The sequence below is a fragment of the Lycorma delicatula genome, chromosome 5, assembly GCF_047948215.1.
Source record: "Lycorma delicatula isolate Av1 chromosome 5, ASM4794821v1, whole genome shotgun sequence".
Taxonomy (NCBI): domain Eukaryota; kingdom Metazoa; phylum Arthropoda; class Insecta; order Hemiptera; family Fulgoridae; genus Lycorma; species Lycorma delicatula.
In genome coordinates this window covers 165,440,037-165,460,592 of record NC_134459.1, presented here as the reverse complement: position 1 = coordinate 165,460,592, position 20,556 = coordinate 165,440,037, and the positions used below count along the sequence as shown (strand labels likewise).

At 31.7% G+C, this 20,556-nt stretch overlaps 1 protein-coding gene across 1 annotated transcript in view; it reads left to right on the top strand.

Annotated features, from left to right (window-relative positions):
- Window positions 1-4,907: 4,907 nt before the first annotated feature.
- LOC142324580 (uncharacterized) overlaps window positions 4,908-20,556 on the top strand; it is a 95,674-nt gene continuing 80,025 nt past the window's right edge. The window contains exon 1 of the mRNA XM_075365425.1: window positions 4,908-5,166. The gene's annotated coding sequence lies outside the window, so the exon portion shown is untranslated. The remainder of the gene's footprint in view (window positions 5,167-20,556) is intronic.

The following is a 20,556-nucleotide window of genomic DNA, read 5'->3' as shown; positions in this document are numbered from 1 at the left end:
TTTTTAAGGAATTATAAATCAATTTTTACAAAAAAAAAAAACAATGTTTTCTCGGTCTACTATTTCTTTTTTATTATTTTGTGAAATAAGTTCGTTTTTTTAAAACTTTTTTTTAAAAAGTCATTATTTTTAGGAACATAATTTTCTTACTAAAATTGTTTTCGCATTTACTAGCGTAATATTTTTACGACAGTCATGTATTTTTGTTGTCATTTTTTTAAAAAATTACCCAACATATATTTTAACTAATTTATTTTAAATAAACTAAGCTTTCTATTTTTTTATAAAAATCAATCGACCATCTTAGTGGAACATGTGTTTGCGTAGTAACTGTTTAAAGTTTCACCTTCGATTCCCGTTTAGTGTTGTGAACATTAGGCAAAAGATTTAGGTTAAAGTATCAATAATTTTACTTAAATCTTCTTTTGCTTCTTCGTTTAACGTTTATTTTAATACGTTATACCAAATTATTTTTCATTTATGATATCAAAATGATTTTTTTAAAATTAATTTTATCTAAAATTTTATTATCTAAACTCTAGTTTTATCTCTTTATTTCCGCCATATGTTTACATCGCTGTTATCCCACACTATTATTATTATGAACTAATTTGATTTGTACCTTTTATTTTATCTAAATTTTCTACTTTACAGTAGTAACGTTATGAATTTTCCTTGATCCAACAAGGCAAATATTGAGCAGTTCCTAAGGTTATCCGTAGACACAGAGGATACCTTCATAAGTACGGCCTCGAACAGAACTGGCCCGGTATGCGAGGAGAAGGAAACGCCATACCACGTGTTCTTCCACTGTCCGAGATACGAAGGACCTAGGACAGATCTACTTGACATACTAGGCAGAGAAGTGATGTTCCAGCCTGAGGAACCGATGGACATAATGATAGAAAAAAGAAAAAAGGCGTATGTGAAAATCATGATGAGAGACCTCCAAGCACGGGAGGAGTCAGGAAACAATAGGCGGCGTCGGTGGGTGCGCGGGCGAACAGATTCGCGAGTGAGCGATTAGGGGGTCCCCCGTACATGTGGGGGTCGCCTTAACGTTACGAGGCCGCGGACACTCCGTTCCCGTATCTGATGGCGTCCACAGGTAGTAAGTACAAAGGGTATGTATATGTCCCTGGTTAGTTTATGATGAAAGTTTGCTGTACTGATATTATGATGTAATTTTTTTTACGTATATTTTTCTCTTGATGTATATTATGTCTTTCTGATCTTTGGCTAAAATTCCCTTTTACTTGGGGCCTTATTGTAGTATGTAGTATTTTGTATCTTCTGCATTCTGTGAGGTTTTACTGTTCGGCTGCAGATTTTTTTTTTTTCTGCTCTCCGATCTATACATTTTTAGTGTTGTTCACTGATCGTGTAATATTAATGAATGTCTCTTTTCAGGCGTTTCTTTTTTTTATGTTCTTGCTGTTTTTTTGATGATTTTTCTGTTTATATTGTTGTGAGACTTGTTTTCTTGAGTGTTTCTTCTCTTGTATTTGTATATATTGTGTAACTTTTTTCTTTGTACGTAGTTTCATAATCTGTTTTGTGTATCTTGATGTACGGTGATGTATCTTGTTTACTATAACTGATGTGTTTCTATTAATTTTCCTATTATGATGCGATCGCACTATGACGTATGAATGTGTGAGTGGGCGTGTAACCCCACTTCCTGAAGAATGCTTCGTTAGCGGTTCCAGGAAGGGTGGTAGCCAGGGGTGGCGGTTTAGTCTGTAGTGTGCAGGTTTACATACGCATATTAACATCTTGCGGCACCTATTAGCGACCCCGTCACTGCTTAGATGTCCGTAAATGGAATTCCCCCCTCATTAACAAAAAAATAAAAAAGTTATCTGTAGTTATCAGTTGAAGTTATTCGCTAATTAATTTGTTATTATACTAATCAATAACTGATGTAATGTAGTAAATGTTTAATAACTATTTTTTAAATTTATTTATTTATTTAAATATATAATCTTTTGTCAATTTTTTACTTATTTTAATAATATAGTGGTTCATACTTGATTAGATCCTTGTATAGAAGTATGTGCGAAAAATATCATAAAAATCAATTCAGAATTATTCTTGTTATTAAATTTAGAAACAGATATAATAATGTTATTATAACATTACTTAAAGATTACTTAAGCTAAAGATTTTCCGGCCTCCGTGGTGCGAGTGCCTTTCATCCGGAGGTGTTCCGGGTTCGAATTCCGTTCAGGTACGGCATTTTCATATACGCTACAAATCATTCAACTCATCCTCTGAAACGATACCTAACGCGGTGGTCCCGGAGGTTAAATACAAAAAAAATAAGCTAAAGATTATATCTTTGTGTTTGTACCGATATTGTGCTTGCTATAAGTGGCAGAAGTGCAAAATTTTTCTAATTTTAGCAGTCATTTCTCCGATTTGATGATATTTTTCGTTCCTAAAAATTTTTACTCTACATTTGAAGTTGTAATACTTTTATTGTATTGATTATTTATTCTTATATAGTGAAAAAATAATTATACTTATAAAATTTAACTAAGATTTTTTTTTTTGGATAACGGTAATTTATGATGAAGTTTCAATGTAAAATTGTCATATTTTCAACTACGCGAAAAAAATTTTTAAATTAAAAAAACTGTATTTTTATATTCTGCTCCTCCACCTTCAAAATCAGCTTCGAAGAATTTCCTATATTTATTGTGGTAATTGGAAGTTATTAAAAAAAATTCCAGTAAATAACGTACAACCAAGAAAAAGTTAATTGACAACCAAAAAAATTGATTTATTTTTGTGGAGGGGGGGTGAATAATAATGAAATTTTATTGTAATATTATTACTAAAAATATAAATTTTTAATTCTATTAAATGTTTAAAAACCCAAAACGTTTCGAAAAATTCAAAAAATCTATATTTTTAAATTTCAAATGATTCTTCCACCCCAATATTGCCACCAAAGTATTTTTTTTTTGTCGCTTTCACCATTAGGTAAGCCTAGCATGACCTTAAAAAAAATTTTCAATAAATAAGGTGATAGCTTTTTTAGATTTTTTGAGAATGGGTGGAAATTTGGGGCAAATTTAAAAAAAAAAGTGGTAAGAGAAGCATGCACGTATGCACTGAGCTCAATATAAAATGAGGTTATTTTTAACAAACCTTTCCCAACCCTTAAAAATATTGACCCAAAAAAGTTATTAAGCTTCAAACACGCCAAGCACGTACATACGTACATAAGTACTATGTATGTATGAACATTACTTACGTTTTGGGGTCCCTGGGTCATTAAACGGCGAGAATTAAAAAAAACCCATTCCCAATTTTTTTACTGATTACCATTCTTTTCTTCTTACAGCGTAGCTCTAGAGGTACAACGCAAATAAAAATCTTGTACTTAAAATCTATAATCTATTCCTTCAAAACAATATGTGAATGTGTTGACTATCTAAATTGAAAGCTCAATGCCAGTTAACTCCTATATATTCCGTTTTAGTTCGGCTGGCACTAACAGCTGCCGATGAGTAATAATGAAATTAATTTTTTGTAGCGTCTGGAAAAATGCCATGTCTGATCAAGACTCGATCACAGAACCTCCTTATGAAAGGAAGAGACGGTAACATTCCGCCACGGAGAATTTATCTTAACGTAAAAATACATTACTCAGTAATACAGTTTTTTCCCCATTTTCCTGCAGGAAAAATATATTAAAAACAAGTTGTTACGAAGCTGATTAAATCATCCCCATTGATGCCGATTTTTAAAAAACAGATTGCTTTAGCACGCAATTATCGTCTAGAAAAATATATTTAATTTTTCAAACATTAGGATCAAATTCCAAATTAAGGTAAAGATACTTTAGGAGATTAATTCATAAATTGGAGTAACATTAAGGTAACGTTAACGATATTAATTTAATCGTTGTTTGCACAAAAAAAAAAATAGAGTAATAATTTCTATTATTTCAGCTGAGAAAGGAATAAATAACTTTTAATTTTTTTAAACTTTTAGAGTGGAGGAGAGTTTATTAACCTTTTCTAATGCTCTTTAAAGAATTTTCTCTCAACACTTTGTTCATCTCTTTTCAATGAAATTATTTGTGGAATTTTTGAACTAAAAATTCCATACCTAGTTAAAATTAATTTCAGAAAATATCACATTGCAGTAAATAACTCGTATTATGAGTACTAGTTTATTAAAAAAGATTAAAATAAAATCTTGAAATATTTATTACAGCGTTGTACAACTATTTTTAATAGTTCCTAACGATAACTTTTAAAAAAGTTGACATAGTCCTTGTAATATTGTAGAATACCAAATAGATACCACATCTATTATACTACATTAGAGTGATAGTCAATCCCACAGTTAACTTTTTGTTAGAGAAAATAATTAATAACGTAATCCTGCATGGCTGGATATAATCAGATTAGAAAAATTAGATCTTAAACTAGAAGAAATGCAAAAGTTTAACCACATGAAAAACATGTCTGTTAATGCTACTGTATGTGCCTATAACACTAAGGACTTAAATTGTACACGTTTTTTGTATACTTATACACGTTAGGCATTTTATATACATATAATCTTTATGTATTAATATTTTTAAGTGCAGTATTCGAACGCATTAAAATTCTATAAATTTCTCAGAACCGCCTTTGTTAAACATTGATAAAATTTTAATTAATATTATGTAACACTTCCGTCTAAATATTTTCTAACAAAAACATCTTTTCTAAGGCTCTCTTTATAAACATAGAAAGTACATTTGTAAATAACAATCTCCTGTTTTCAAGAAAAAATAATATTTTCAACGATACGTTTTTTAGGTCTGTTTATTCAGCAAAGAAGGGCCTGAATATAAATCTGTCAACAAATTTTGATTGAATGTTTATTTTTATGCTGTCAGAAAATTTCGATTCAGAAGAAATGTTGGAATAAAAGACTTCAAGTATTTTTTGTAAATCTTGATATTATCAACAGAACACAACAATTAAGTGTGACCATATCTTTTTTCTCAACCGATGATTTAATTAACCACAGAAGCTTACAAGACGTGGGAATACGAAGACGGAAATTTGTCGCGTATGAAAATTGTCATGCCTGACCGGGATTCGAACCCAGGACCTCTGGATCAAAGGTCGAGACGCTAACAATCCACCACGGAGATAGGTAATTATATTTACAGTACTTACATTTATTATTTATAATTATATTGCTTTAATATTGTTTAAAGATAAAACTATATAGTTTTTTCTAATATTACATCATAGATTATACCATTAAAAATTTGGTACGATATGCAATAACAGAAATGAACAGTGGTCTAAAATCCATGTATGTCGAAGTCGAGTTATAAAACTTTTAACTCTGCATCTACAGACATTCTTAGAGCCACGTATGTAGTTACTGAATAACATAATGTTATCGTAAGCTTGTTGCTGCACTTCGGGAATACTACATTCTTAACAAAGTTTTGTTTAGTGCAATTTAGGCCTATCTCTAATGGGCTATAAACAACAGGAGAGCGAAAATACGTTAAATATTCCCGGTAGGCAGCTGCTATCCTTGTTCCCGGAATGAGTGGTAGCGATTTTTTACTACAAACAGACCTGAATTCTGTTTCTAAGTAAATTAGAATCTAATAACAGATTATTAGGCAGGAAGAATATTGAGAATCCGTTAACGTTATTAAGCTATATAAAAATTTAATTGATTTACCGGGCTTCGAACTATCAACTTCCCATATTAAAGATTAGTACAACCATCAGCGCCACTTCAATACGTATCTGCATCTTGCATGATATTTATTTAGTAATGAATAATATAATAATATTGCCAGTATATTATTCATTACTGAATTACCGCAAAATAATTTTATCTTATAAAACGAACGGTATTAAATGAATTCGTAAACAAAAGCGCATAATTTTAGATAATAAATGTAGATATATAAACGTACACAAAGTTAGTAATTTTTGTAAGTTTTATCTTGGATAATTAATTGCAAATTGTAGTGATTTTTTCTATCTTCTAAAATCGAATAGACGTTTTGTCACGTCAGGAAAGTTAATTTTCAATTAATTTTCTGGCTATAATCTACCGGGTTGGTCTAGTGGTGAACGCGTCTTCCCAAATCAGCTGATTTGGAAGTTGAGAGTTCTAGCGTTTAAGTCCTAGTAAAATCAGTTGATTTTTACACGGATTTGAATACTAGATCGTGGATACCGGTGTTCTTTGGTGGTTGGGTTTCAATTAACCACACATCTCAGGAATGGTCGAACTGAGACTGTACAATATACTTCATTTATACTCATACATATCATCCTCATTCATCCTCTGAAGTATTATCTGAAAGGTAGTTACCGGAGGCTAAATAGGAAAAAGAAAAAAAAAGAGTTTCTGGCTATATTATGCTATAATAAATATTTCTTTCCCGACGAATGTACCTAGAAAGCTATATTAAGCGAAAGAATGGTGACTATATCAAAATCTGGTTAAGAGATGTTTTGTAAATTACATTTTAGGGGTCCAATTTATTCATCTACATCAAAAAATATATGTATGTATGTATGTGCGAACGTATGTACGTTTGCGAGTCGCATTGCTTTTGGCCTTATATCTCAGGATTGACCAACCGATTCTCTTCTTTTAGTTTTTCCAAGCTAAAGCGCTGCTCCAGAAATTTTTTTTCTGTGCCTTTTCAAGGCCATGGTTAAAGTTTTCTGTAAAATAAAAGAATCGAAAAAATGAATCAAATAGAATAGCTGAAAGCAGGATAATAATCTAATTCTACACTTTATCACATTCAAGAATATGGTACACGGTTTATAAGCACATGTGCTTAAAAACCGTACTTAATATATTAAAACCATTGTGCGTAAAAACGAACAAGGAACGTTTTATACACACGCCGAGTAAAAAAAAACTACCTTCTACCAGTACGCCAGGGCTGGAACTGCGGCAGCTACAGTGCTCTCTCTCCCTCGCAGCCTTGCGTGCAGCTTCCTATGTGCACATGCGCACAACAGCCAAACACCACGCCACTGGAACTGTTCCATAAAGATTTGGGGGTATGGCTACTGACATTAAGCTTAAGGATTATATATTGTACGAGTATAAAAAAGAATTAAAGAAAAAGGACTCATTATATTAAATTTTATCGGTAATATCAAGTGGAAACAGGGGGTGCTGCAGTTCCACAGTGCTTATACACGAGTCGCCACCACTGATCGCGATGCATAATTTACTTGTAATAACTAAGCTATTGTTCTGCAGGAAGGTAGAATTTCAAATAGTAATATGCTTACCATTATTATTACTTTTCTTTTATTCAGAGGAAATAAACCTACACAAGATTGTTACATAAGTTTTTGATGTTCGTTTTTTGAGTCGAATTAGATCTGAGTGAATAGATTATTTTAAATAGCAAAATTCTTCTATGAAATAAACAGCGCTTAGGTTACTAATTACCAATTTCAACATAGAAAGTGGTTTCTACGGATCGGTTAATCATAGTGGACAAAATTTGCAATTAAGTTTATTATATTTCATAACTTTCAGTTCTCCAAGAATGAATAAATTTTTAAAAACTTAGAATTTTGGATTCCTGTGAGGTAACTAACTTGCAGAAGTAAAAAAAATAATAATTATAATGATTAAAACTTTATAAAAATGGAGATTAATTTCTGAGATGAATAATAATAGTTAATGAAAACATTGATTAATTTCGTTGAGTATCTTTCACAATTATAACATTTAAAAAACTTCATGCTTGTAGGAAAATTGGTGTAATAGTATACTGATTAATTAAGAATGTTTTCGAATTCTTATCTAGAATATTATATTTTTATAGACTATATAATTTTTTTTTTTTAATTATTATTTTTGTAGAATATATTATATTTTTTTAGAATATTTATCTAGAATAATTAAGTCTATATTTGTCTTATAAAAGAGAAAGACTTACAAGATCTTAGAACTAATGGACCTTCCAATATTTAATCCTAACCTTCTTTCTCCTATCAAATAAAAGTTGGGAGGAAAATGTTATGTCGGTCAAGATTTCATTAAGCATCTAGGTTGGAATTTTAGAAGTTCAACAAGAAATTAATTCTTAATTAAGTCTAATTGGTACAGAAATGTTTTGATCTCTGCAACTAATATTCTACTACAAATATTTTCCATTTTTCAAACTGAAATCTTCCGTTCATACTACTTTCCTTTTTCCTAAGCTTTCGCAAAGTCATTTACGATCCAGACACCATAAGGATTGATTTTAAAGCACATCTATTTGAGTTTAACCAGTACAGTATTATTGTTATAATTTTTAAGTTACTTAACAAAACACCAGTATTTGTTTTTGACGCTAAACTCTTTTGTGTCCATTACTGTGTTTAAAGTTGTTATCTTATAAGAGAATTTTTATTTTTGAGTTTTTGTTTATTTTTTGAATTAACTTTTTAGTGATTTTAAAGATTATATTTAATTAATATTATTTAAAGAATAATATTATATTATTTAAAGAATACGGAATGTTTGCTTTTGGTCATTTGATACCTAACAAAGAAAACAGCCTTTAGAATCTTGGTTTTGACCACCGGGGTTGGTCTAGTGGTTAACGCGTCTTCCCAAATCAGCTGATTTGGAAAGTCGAGAGTTACAGCGTTCAAGTGCTAGTAAAGCCAGTTATTTTTACACGGATTTGAATACTAGATCGTGGATACCGGTGTTCTTTGGTGGTTGGGTTTCAATTAACCACACATCTCAGGAATGGTCGAACTGAGAACGTACAAGACTACACTTCATTTACACTCATACATATCATCCTCATTCATCCTCTGAAGAATTATCTAAACGGTAGTTACCGGAATCTAAACAGGAAAAAAGAAAAAAAAGAAAGATCTTGGTTTTGAGTTATTGGGATCGAAAATTATACATAAGATGACGTTCAGATAGCGCAATAAAAAAGGAATTGTGTAAAAGTGATTGGTAAATCCTGTAGTGTTTCATAGTAAGGAACTCTAAAACAAGCCTGGAGTTTTCTTAGTGAAAAAAAATATTCCGAGCTTAATTAAAATTTTTATAATTAATAAGTCAGTATAAATAATAGATGACAATATAATTAATCGTAATTATCTCTCCTAATATCTCATTCAACTTAGCTAAAGGTTATTTAATGCTGATTGATAATTTGAAACTCGATCGATCAATTTAAGACCCATTGGGGAAAATTATTTTCAGTAAATTTGTAACAGGATGTTTGCTCTGATTAGTTGCTGGATACCAGTTAGAAGTGATAATTCCATGGGAATTATTGACCTTAGTTTGTAATTACTACAGTACGTGATAACACACGCATACGTACTGTTACGAGCATACGGAGTTTGTTAATGTGTATATATATATATATATATATATATATATATATATATATTTTAACAATTTTAAATTTATCGAACATTCTACATTTTTTAATATAACTTACAGAAATTTTTAAACAGTGATTTATGATCAAAATATTTAACACAATGAAATAATTTAATCGAATAAAATCTTCAATCTCATTCGAATGCATGCACATGTATAACCACTTTGATAAAGTAAAGTTATTCGTTTGTGTCAGTTACATAATTGATGAACAGAGTTTTAACTTCGTCATTTATCATTTTACCACCAGCATACGTGTCAACAATGCATTTAAGATAATTATACCGAATATTTAATATGTATTTAGTGATATTTTCGATAAAGTACTGGTGTTAGTCGATTATTTGCAACACACTGTTATGAAATTTAAATAATCTTATATTAAATGTTTAAAAGGTAGTTTTTTTTTACTTTCCCGGCTATAGCGATATATGCTGTTATAGCAGCTGGAGCTGCTATAACAGGAAGGTATATAGACTGGTAAAAAATATTGGTCTTTTTTAGATTTTATTACTTAAGGAGACTTTAAAAAAAGATTTAAATAAATGTAAGTAATCTGTGAAAAAAATATTTTTATTCCAATACTCCCAGGTCAAAATGTCTATTTTTGTCAGATGTTTGTTCGTGGATATGTACGTAGTACATATGATGGTCTGTTTTGGACCGCGTTAATCGATTTTCTTTTAACTTTGTGACAGGTTCTACCTACGGGGGAAAAAATGATACAATTTTTTGTAAAAGTTTGAAATTGGAAAAGAGATGTGGGTGTTTTGGTCGAAATAAAATTTCAAATCTTTACTAGGGCACTTTAGCAAATATGTTTTCTCACAAAAGTTGAAGATTCTTTATCGAGATCACAAATTACGAAACATTTTTATTTAATATTACCCCCTTCACAAATAATGGTTTTATTTTTATTATTTTTTTTATAGCTATATCTAGCTTCGGAAAAGAAGTTAATGGTAGTTTTTTGTAACAATATTTCTTACACAAATAAGCCTTCAAATCACTATAAAAATGTTTTGCCCATACTACTCCCAGTGATCTAAAGTAACCAAAATTTTTTTTAAGTAAAAAGAAAATGTTTTATTTATTTTAAATTTAAATTCTCATCTTATATTTAAAATATTACAAAAATTTTTGAAAATTTGGAAAACTTGCTTTACACATTTCAGTCGTACTTTAATCAATTATCATAAATTTTATGAGTTTAATTAGTAACTTAATTTGGATTTCAAAGATAACAACATCATATATTAAAATGTCTAATATATTTATAAAATATCAAACATTTACTATACAAGGTAACGAAATAGCGAAGTTTTTTATTGTTGAAATACAATTCTAAATCAACAAAACTTAATTTTCACCCTTAATTTACCCTGTACCGTAGGATGTTTGCAAAATTAATGGTGGAATATTGCATTGCCATCTAACCTTAGTAACTCTGCAAAATTCCATCAATAGGCAATATCAGGAAGTATGTTAACTTAAAGAAGCAAGATTTGAAGACGAACATGAAAAAAATGAAAAATGAAAAAAATATTATGAGTTAAAATAAGGCAAGTAATGAATTAAATTAAATTAATTATTTTTAAATGAATTAAACTAAGTCTAAAATTTAAAATAAATTTTATTTTTACTTAAATTCTTCTTTTGTTACTGATGAAGGGGGAATCCCACTTACAGACAGAGTGTCGGACTCGCAACAGGTTCCGTTAATTGTAAAGTGCGTATGTATGCCTGCGCCCTACCGACTAAACTTCTACCGACTACTTCCCCGGGCCGGGTATCCATTCAAGTATGCGCAGCCCGGGAAAGTGTCCTTTAAACTCAAAGGAGGCCTCCCCACCCGCCGACTGTACGTCCGGCACAGCAGGTCAGCCTCCCCGGTTGGATCTTTTGTTTTAATGTGCCTGCCTCAAGCCCCCCCGACAGAGAACCAGGCCCGACAAAGCCGTCCCTAGCCCCCGCCGAGGGAACCGGGTCTCGGTCTTTTCATTACCCAGTTGTTATGATCCCCAAACGAAGGAATGATCTTCTCCTCATAGCTGCTTGCCTTAACGAAAATATTAAACTACTAAGTTACCACGGGGCCTCAATGGCCTCTTAAAAGGGCTACATCATATTTAGCCTTTAGCACTACTCCTTGCCTTAACGAAAATATTAAACTACTAAGTTACCACGGGGCCTCAATGGCCTCTTAAAAGGGCTACATCATATTTAGCCTTTAGCACTATCTTGGCAAACTCCTCCATTTTGTTCCAGTTGTCAGTGGATCGCAGGAGAAAAAGAAGCAGTTTCTCCGGATTTAATTCTTGCAGCCCTGCACGTCGTCTATGTATAGTCCATCTTACAGTGGAACAGAGTATGTTCGGCAGTATCCGAATCCTGGCAAAACATGCAAATAGGTGCTGGTATCAACCCATGCAATCGGGTATCAATCTCCTGGTCCAGGTAGCTTTAGTGGAAAGATTCAATCTGTCCTGCCATATGTGCCTGATGTTGGCTTGGGCTTCTTGTTTTGGCATGCCACGATAACTAAGAGGTCGATCGGGGGAACCGATGATAATACACAAGCCGCATCGTAAGAGATGGTGCGGTATGCAGAATTGATGTTTATAAGAGCTTGCCTATCCAGAGTTCTAAGTCTTACGACATTTCTTGCAACACAAAGTGCTTTTTCCCATATAGGTGCAGCATACAATAATACAGAGGTTAAAGTTGAGGCAATGACCCGCCGCCTAGATGCACGTGGAGCTTCACGTCCAGCCAACAATCTTGTTAAAGCCTTTGCGGTATTCTCGACCTCTTTACATTTCTGTGCGAGATGAGGACTAAACTTTAGAGCCGGGTCTATAATGACACCAAGATATTTTGTTACTGCCACACGGTCTAGTCTGCGATCGCCCACGCGGAGATTTAGGTCTCTGAGTCGCCTTCTTCCAGCCAGAAAAATATAGTGACATTTATCTAAAGACAAAGATAGTTCTCGGTCCGAGAGCCAGTTATTAACCAATGTTAGCACTTCATTACCGGTAACTTCAAGGTCACGTTAATTTTGGCTTCAATTAATTTAGCCAAATCATCGGCATAAGCAACTATTTCCGAGCCTTCAGGTAATCTCAGTCTGAGTATTCCATCAATTATTATTAGCCAAAACAAGGGGCCTAACACAGACCCCTGCGGCACACCTCCATGAAGCTGATATCTAAATTTACCTTCGAGCGCCTCGACCAAAGTCCACCTATCAGTCAGATATTCTCGTACTTGTCTTTTGATATAGGGACTAATCTGTTTATCCGTGAGAGCTGCCATAATCGTATCCCACCGGACCGATCCGTAGGAATTTTTGATATCTAACAGAATAAGCAACGGGATTCTTCTGGTACGCCACGTACCAGATCTACCGACTAAATCTAACCCTCATCAACTAACTCCTCTTCCCGGGCCGGATCCGCAGTCATGTACTACACGGCCTCAGGAGGTGCCTTTGGACAAGGGGGAATCCGGAGTCTCTGTGCATTTTCACCGCCGCCCACCTGCGCAAGCGTGGACGAACGACGGCTCCGCAGGCAGCTGTCCTTCACTCCCACCCCCCTATCGGTCGCGTCTTCGGCCTTCCAGTGGATCTTTCCATGTTGACACTCGGTTCTGACGCCTTCGCCTCTAATGTGGGGTTCTGTGAAGGGGACCCACACAGAGTGTCGGTCTTCACGAATTTACTTAAATTCATCCTGCAAATTATCCACCGCATTAAAAATGCACTTTTTATCTTTTGATAGCCCTTACTCTTAAGTATTTCTTGGAAAAAAAAATAGTTTAAGTGAAATTTTATAACCACTCAAGGATTATTTTCTTAAAAATTTTTTTTACCCAATTGCTTACTCTTGTGTATGGGATCCACCAAAATGAAAAAAAAAATAAATAAATTACAAGCTTTTTATAATAAAAGTTGTACTAAAACACTAATATACTGCTATTTAATTTAAAAATCTGAATTTTTTAAATTCAGATTTTTAAATTTTTTAAATTCTTCGTCTTTTAGTAACATGACTATTACCATGACTTTTTAATTATTACTGATTACACTAGTTACTATACGCAAAAGTATGATATTTATTGAAAGCGATTTTATTTAATACTTTTGAACATATTCTGTATCACAATCTTAAGATTTTAAAACAGGACATTTTTTTAACTAGGTCTTTCAACAAATTTTTGTTATAATATGAACAGTACGATTTTATAAGTATCATGGTGTTTAGTTATTTTATAAGTATCATGTTAAAGTTGATAAATTTAACCTAACTTTTAATGTTTCTGAAAGCATAAATTATCTTATCATACTTTGTACATGAGTTTCACTGATTACCGCTATTAAATAGCTGCACTCTTCTCTAATATATAATTGAGATACCAGTGGTTTTTTAATGAAAATGCTTCTTTATTTCCAGTCATTTTTCTATTCCTTTTTTAACAGAAATTATTAAACTTGTACGGTTGTTAAACAATATATTAATAAAAATCGATCATTCATGAGAACTGAGATGTAATTATTTTTAATGTCAGGCATACTGAAAAAAAATTTAATGCCCGAGAAAAATTTTACTTAAACTTAAATAAACTTAGTTTAAATTAACTCATTTCCTTGAAACAAGAAGGAGAAAAATCCCGACAGGATTTAATTCCTCCATATACCATTTATTCTGTCCTGCACCTAGTAAAAGTTGTTTGTTGATGGTACATTTTTATATTTTTTTTATTTTTTATTTTTTGAGTGAAAAATGGTATGTCTGACCGGGGCTCAAATCCAGAACCTCTGGTTGAAAGGTAGAGATGCTACCACTACGCTATGAAGAGCGACAAATATAATTAAACATTTTTTTATATATCTAATTCTTACGAATTTCTGGAATTTAAATTATACTTCGGAAAAACTGTAGAAAAATTGAGTATTTCTCATTAATCAACTGTAAGTTCCTAACTGTAGCTTCCCTGTATTACCTATGTGGGAAAAAGAAGTATTTGTTACAAAATTAAATTTATTTTCATTTAGTGCATTCGTTCTCAAAGTGGGCGATAACTCCCCCTTGTGGGCGTTAGAAGTCTTCAGAGGTAGGTGGTAGAAAGGAAATTATGTTGTCCTCATATTTCTTACTAAAATTAATTACTTACTATATTAGTACAAAAAATTAAAGCGACAACTCTTGTGATAAAAAATTATTGTATCAAACTACATTAACTTTGCAATCAAGAGGCTTAAAGAGACTTATAAAAAAGTCTAATGCGGACACCATATGACATCCTTGTACGCTATTAAATTACATACACTTTTTTTCTTTTTTTTTTTTTTTTTTTTTTTTTTTTTATGAAAAGTATATAAAATTTTATTTCATTGAATTATTATTTATCGTAATTATTTTTACGAGAGGTTAATAATAAATTAAAGAAATGGAGATGAAGTCGGATTTGAACCGATGTGTCTTCCCCTTGTAAGATAAAAATATTTCATTAACTAGAATTTTATTTGACTATAACTCTAGAATCAATGAAAATAAGTACCACTTATGATAGATACATCGTTGATAAGCTGTCAATGAGGACTTATTACTACAGTTAAAAAAAGTCCAAAATCCAAATATTTTGGATTTTGAGCTTTTTTGGACACTTTTGGTCCAGTCGATTGCAATCAAAAGGGGAGGTGCAGAACTAGATGTTACAACAGTCCTAAATCCAATATTTCAACATCCTTCGGCTAATCGTATTTAAGTAATGCGAGATACATACGTACGTACGTACAGATGTCACGCCGAAACTAGTCAAAATGGATTCAAGGGTGGTCAAAATGGATATTTTCGTTGAAATATGAAAACCGAAATCTTTCGCGATCATAATACTTCCTTTACGTCGTACACGGAAGTAAAAAAATTAAAGCTTGAATGCTGTGCTTTTTGATAGTATACTTCAGATTTCAACAATCATCAAATTAAAAAAACAGTGAGAAGAAACTCATAGAACTCATAGAGGAAACTAATTTTTTTCGCTAAACTGCATTAAAATCGTTTAAAAACTTAAGACTAGCTTTGATTTCTTTTGTATCTCTGAACGATATTTCTGAACCGAAATATTACACTAAAAAGAATGGCCACTTTTTTGTTTTATGCAATTGCAATTGCTGAAAATTGCTGCAATTGCAATTATTATTTTTAATAGATGGTAAGTTTAAACATTTTGGGGGCGTTAGAGAATGTTGGATTCTCAATGTGGGAGGTGGGCAAAAAAGTTTCAGAATCAAAGATTTAATGGTTTGGAAGATAGATAGTTTTTTGTTTCATGATAGTTACCGTTAAGACCACGTTCCTAAGCTATCGAAATGCCAGTTAAATTTTGCTTTACTTATTGTTTCAGTTTTCAAGTTAATCTAGAAAAATACAAACAAAATTTACGGATTATATATTTCATTAAAATTGTTATTTTAACCTATTTCTAGCTCTAACGGCTGTATTTTTGCTAGTTCCTACACCTGTATTTTGGTGTTTCGGTATCTTGATGTACATATAATAGTAGTATAAATTGGTTCAGCGACCGAGGTAATGGGATACGATTTTATTCTCAGTAAGCCTGGCATTAGACGTTCGTTACACATTGGGTTTGAATTGATTCGTGTCACGACGTTAATCTTTTTTTATAGTAAGCAACTACAATTTAGCATATTTTGAAAATAAGAGACTAGTAAAAATGATCCCGTATTCGTTGTGATCCGCAAACCTTTCTAATTGGATTAAATTAAAAATCTCTTTAAGCATTTTTTCTTAATACTTTTTTAAATAGTTTACTTCTACAGAAAAATTCGAAAAAAAGAGAATACCAGTGTTATTCTGTAGTTTAAAGTTGAGATAATTATATTTCAATTACGAAATATCAGTTAAAAAATAATTTTCATCATTTTTTTAAATGTAAAATATTATTCAATTCAGTGGTTTTTTCCCCAGTAACGAGATTTTTGTTTAATATTCTTTAACTTCAAGTTTACAAAATTTCGTTAAAGTGTAGTTTCCTGTGTAGATACAATTTCATGGTTTTTTTCTCATTAATTGTTATAAAAAATTAAATTTGGATTATTTAGTTTAAACAAATACATCGTGATTGTTATTATTCATAATTTGCTCGTTCAAAAAAAAATACTATTAATAAAATTTTCATTAAATTTTTTTGTAATTAAACTTAATAACGTATGATTTCCTTTTGACAGTGAAATAATTAGATTTTATTAAATAAACAGTAAAAAAATGGATAAAAGTATTAATAAATAAAACACAAAACGTTAAAAATGTAAATAATAATACTTCATTGCAACGGTGAAAAATGAAATAGCTGTTTGCTGTTACTACTCTTACGTAATTGTATTTTAACTGAAGTAATAAATTCATGTAGAATCCCCTGAAGGTATTTATTTCTCTTTTTAATTTATCAATTCGAAATTCATAACGCTCCCAAGTATGAATACAATATGACCTGAAGAACCGTCCACTTCATCATCTAAGTCGTAGTATTAAATTTCATCTCAAAATATATTTATTGACATTCGAATGAGTGAACATTTCCAGAAAATTTATTATCTCAAATCTTGATTACTTTAGTAATCCTCATATCCACAAAGGAAGAAATGTGTGCTCGCCCGCACGAGTGCTGTTGCGCAAAACATATGAAACCACGATATATATAATCTTATATGGATATAAAACTCTTGTATTTTTTACTTAATAAAAAGACCAATTTGTATATAATGTAAATTTGTATATATCTGGTACTATGTGACGTATTTTTATGAATATCAAAAATCAATTCTAACCATCCTGATGAAAATGTTTAACACATAAAAATAAAAATTCCTGTCTATTAAATTTGAATATGTTTATAATATCTGAAAGTTTTCACAATTCTCTTTTATTTTATAGGTAAAATTATGTCACATAGTACCAGGTGAGCAACTTACCACCGGGTTGGTCTAGTGGTGAACGCGTCTTCCCAAATCAGCTGATTTGGAAGTCGAGAGTTCCAGCGTTCAAGTCCTAAGAAAGCCAGTTATTTTTACACGGATTTGAATACTAGATCGTGGATACCGGTGTTCTTTGATGGTTGGGTTCAATTAACCGCACATCTCATGAATGGTCGAACTGAGACTGTACAAGACTACACTTCATTTACACTCATACATATCATCCTCATTCATCCTTTGAAGTATTATCTGAAAGGTAGTTTTCCGGAGGCTAAATAGGAAAAAGAAAAAAGGTGAGCAACTTAAAACCAAACAAAGCTGCAATTCGAGCCGGCTCGAATTGCAGCTTAATGATTGTCACTTTTAACACTGCTGGTACTTCTAACGCCGCTACTGCTTGTGTGTGTCACTACTCTTTTGTTGTTATCAATTGTAAAACGTTCATGCTTCAATGGAGTAGAGATTTTTTTTATGTTTTTTAAAATGTCTGATTTCATGAGAAAATGATTTCTAACGTGGAAATTTAAGTGCGCTCTAGATTAGTTCAAGAAACGCGTCAAATATTCGTGGAAAAATTTATAAATTCCTTCCCAAAAAAAAGAAGCGTGCACTATTCGATTGAAAAATGGCAAAAAATGGAATCAGTTTCAAACACAAAACGAAATAGAAACTTTCCGTTATGATTTTAGATTTCATGGCCGATATTCAAACAAAGTTTTTGCCGGTCCGAAAACATAGTCTAAAATACACATCTTGCCGTAAGATTCTTCATGATTTAAATTTGGAGCCATGCTGTGTAATTTGAGACCAGACAAACAAGTCTGAGAACATAACATATGAAACCAGTAGAGAATAAGAAACCGGGTTTAATTTTTACGATTGGCTTTTCAGAAAATTGTCGATGTTTAGATGGAGCAAATGCTGTATTTCAATTCAGTTGAAGCACGATTTGATTTATCTGGACGTGTTAATGCGCCCAACACCAGGCATCGGATGCTGAACTTCCTCATCAGATATATGGATCGTTCACTTCACAGTAAAAAAACTGTGTATGGTTTCTGACAATCTTGTAGTAAGGCTAATATTTTTTGATCGGATTTTCAGTACAAAAGTGCGCCGTACAATTTTCGAAAAATTTTACGATCAGTTAAAAGGTAGTGAAAAAGAATACCGCTTTTTCCAATAAAATAGTAACATGTCACACTTCAAACTACTCAATAGTATGCGTTCATGTGGCTTTAACAGAGCAAACTGCCAGCAGAGGATCGTGGTCTTCTCCTTTCCCAGATTGGTCTAGTTGCGATTTTTTTCTAGAACTATTTTAAGGATAGAGTTTACGAATCAAATCCTCATATTATCGACAAACCGAAGCCAAACATTCAACAAGAAACTTTTTCATTCGCTTAGAAATATTCAACATCTGTTCAACTAGTGAACTAATCTACCGGGTTGGTCTAGTGGTGAACTCGTCTTTGCAATTCAGCTAATTTGGAAGTCGAGAGTTCCAGCGTTCATGTCCTAGTAAAGTCAGTTATTTTTACACTGATTTGAATGCTAGATCGTTTATACCGGTGTTCTTTGGTGGTTGGGTTTCAATTAACCACACATCTAAGGAATGGTTAAACTGACACTCATTCATTTTCTTAAGTATTATCTGAAAGGTAATTACCGGAGGCTAAACAGGAAAATAAAAAAAAAGTAGTGCATAGTAACCATCTCCCCATACGACCCACGTCAGGACGGTTATTGTAATGTTATTGTTCTTGGGGTATTGTTCTTTGTTGGGGTATTCCATTTCAACAAATTTTCATAAATTTGATTGTATCACTATTTTTGATTTTGATGATATTTGGTATATAACTACCAATCTTGTAGTGGCCAAAAAGTATTTTTTATATTTAAAAAAAATTTTCTTGAATAATAGACTATGTTTTAACTCGGGAACAGGTAAAAACAGCCATTTTCATCACGTTTTCCATGAGCTGTAGCATTCTTATTTTACATCGTACAGAGGATCAAAACGGGCTTTTTGGAAAGAGTAAAGATGGATATTGATCTCACTGTTAACCAAATCTTGTAATGTTTACCGAAGTTATGTTTACAAATTGTTTTTTTTTTTTCAAATTTTGGGCCCAAAATAAATAATGAAGGGCTTAGGGTAACAAGCCTCTTTTTACCTTCATTAAAAATATGGCCGCCAAATCGTATGCAGATTTATACAGAAATGTGAGTCGGTTATTCATTTTCGCTCCTGAATCGTGACTACGTGATTGTTTCTTAAATATATAATAATAAATATATATATATATATTCCTAATTTCCTTATTCTTAAACAAAAATGTAGATTCTTTTATGCGACTCTTTTCAGGCAGCAGTGTACGTGGAATCGTAATTAGTTTATCAATACGAATTTGATGAACTGAGAGTAAAAGTTTTTTCTAAAATTCTTTTATTCGCACTGGACCTGACTATCTAGTCCAATAACGGTCATTTCATGCATGCAGTATTTATGATTCTTTGAATGAGAAAAGATTAGATATTTAGAACGAATTATTTTTGAAAAAATTATTTCCAACCTCCAATCAACGAAAGTTTTTTCCCCAAGGTTCAATATTACAATGATACAGTTAATTTTTCAGCATTTTCTATTGCATTTGTAACATCATTATATTTTAGAAGAAATTCGTAATTGTTTACAACTGTGAAGAGTTACGTAATCATTTATACAATATGTTTGTGTGTTAAATTAACATGTTCCCTAAGAATGTGTCCGAGAAGTTTCATAATAATACACTAACAAATTGTGATAGTAATTACTTTTAGTCTAATTTAGAAGTATAAGATTTTTTTTATAATACGCTTTATGACTAATGATGCACTAAAAAAAGAAATATAATTTCACTTACACATTAAATCAAGAATAAACATTTTGTATTGACAATGATTATTTATAATTTTTTTTTCTATTCAGGGTTTTATTTTTTACAACTTTTTGTATATTTAATTATAATAATGCGTATTGTATGAATTTACATTTTTTTTAACAGTTTATATCACGAATAATAGAAGCGTTGGCACCCTTCATTGTATTAGATTATATTTTATTTACCATTTCGTTGATAATTTGCTAT